We start from the raw sequence: 2041 nt of genomic DNA on the forward strand, positions 1-2041 counted from the left end.
CCCGCCCCGCCCTCAAACTCCTGCCGCCTTCCTCCCCACTTCTTAACTCCTTTGTTTCCGTAACGAAACTATGCAGCCCAATCACGAGGCCGCCGCAACTTGTTGGATTTGCTAAAGGCCGAGGCGGAGCCGGAGGCTCCCCGCTGCAGCAAACTTCTCACTGCAAATCGGAACAATAAGACGTTTCCTCGCCTGCGAAGAGAACTGCGATTCCACTTCGGGAAAACGCATATACGCTCTCTAAGAGGTTCCCCTTTCACCTCCGACCCCTTTCTGCTCTCTCTCTCTCTCTCTCTCTCTCTCTCTCTCTCTCTCTCTCTCTCTCTCTCTCTTTCTCTCCCTTTCTCTGCCACACACCACATCAACCACAGGTGCTACCGGTGCTACTCAGCACGTGCCTTCTGCTGCCCTTAAATTTTTCCCTACCTCGCTCAGTCGGAAGATAGGACAAGACGCAATTAAAAACGGCTTTGGTATAATATAGTTCACAGTATATTTTATTTGTGTAAGGGATTGGGGCAGGTCGAAAAGTCTGTAATGGTCTAAGTCATAATAAGTCAGTCTTCGTCTCAACTATGCGTACTAGATTGGTTTTGTTTTGTTTTGTTAATGTCTTTTTGAAATACTGAGAAACCGGTCCAAACGGACGTACAGTAACTGAAGTATGCGTTCCGGAAACGCAAGGGGGGCGGATCGCACACGACCGCTGGCGCGACCCCATGGGGTATCAACTGCACGCGTGTCAATAAAACCTCCTTCCAGGTCCGGGTCCCCAGACCCGGCGCCGCACGCACGACCCCTCTGCTCCGGAGCAAGTTGCCGCGGCGGGGGGCGGGGCAGCGGCAGCGGCAGCAGCGGCAGCAGGGTGCTGGCGATTAGGACAAGTTTGTGTTGAAAACTTGGGCGGTACGCGTTCGGCGTGCGGAGCAGATCGAAGCGCAGGGGGAGGGCGGCCCCAGGGGGACGATACGCACCCGATAAAACGACGTGTTTACGAATAAGGCGCGCGCGCACGCGAGTCGGCGGCGCAGAGCACCTTACCGGCGCTTAAACGTACCCGCGCGCAGCCCAATTGCCACGGGAGGGAGTAAGGACACACTGACAAACTAAGTGTTCAACTGCTCAACACTTGGTAGTGTGCAATAGCAAAGTTAAATACTTGCAAGTGTTCAACTCCGCAGTCGTACACTTGCAAGTGTTAAACTCGGGAGGTGTGCACTCGCAAGTGCACAACTCCGGTTGAACACTTCCTTAGATTTAAAGGTCACTTTGTAGGTAGTGCTAAACCGACGAGCTGCCACACTCTTGCAAGTGACTCCTACCACCGAGTTGCACACTTGCAAGTATTAACCTTGCATTTGTACACTTGCAAGTATTCAACTTACAGTTGCACACTTGCAAGTATTAACCTTGCAGTTGTACACTTACAAGTGTTGAGCGGTTGAACACTTAGTTTATCGGTGACCTTCATTACACGCACCGTCCCGGGCGTCCCCGGCTCCTCCGGCGGCCGGCGGCCGACCTGTGGCGCAGTTATTTCATCTCGCGGAGGCTTGTTTGCTCCCCCACCACCCGCCCCTCTCCTCCTCTTCCATCTGGATTGGCCAGCTGCCGCTGGCCGGTCCATGGCCTCTTTAATCCCAGGGGCGGTCGAGCGAAAGCGAGCGAAAGCCAAACCCGGCTCGAGTATTGCCGCCGCCGCCGCAGCTGGAGCGCCACCGAGGAGACACACAACGCACATACTGGCGCCACCGGCCACCGCCCTCCTGTGGCGCAACCACCCAAAAAATTATGTTTTAAAGATTACTCTGGTGCCAAATAAGGGGTGTTTACCTTAGTTTTTCCCCCCGTTTTTTTTTAAACTTGTCCCGCTTCAGTGGTTCCAGTGGGCCGGGTCGGGTAGCGTGCCGCACGCTCGGCGCCTGTTGATCGGGATAAGGTCCTTAACGCGTCGCGAGCACTGTAATGGCGAAAAATTATGTCTTGATTTCGGGAGAGTTGCGCCACTGGGGAGATAACGCAGGGCAAGCTGTGGGGCGGG

The 2041-nt window shown here is 54.7% G+C and overlaps 1 protein-coding gene across 1 annotated transcript in view; it reads right to left on the reverse strand.

Moving 5' to 3' along the window:
- The window catches only part of LOC113205761 (uncharacterized), a 139327-nt gene that overhangs the window by 118836 nt on the left and 18450 nt on the right, over positions 1-2041 (reverse strand). The gene's annotated exons all lie outside the window — the stretch shown is intronic.

Source organism: Frankliniella occidentalis, unplaced genomic scaffold (genome assembly GCF_000697945.3).
Source record: "Frankliniella occidentalis isolate FOCC.00 unplaced genomic scaffold, Focc_3.1 Scaffold26, whole genome shotgun sequence".
Classification (NCBI taxonomy): Eukaryota; Metazoa; Arthropoda; class Insecta; order Thysanoptera; family Thripidae; genus Frankliniella; species Frankliniella occidentalis.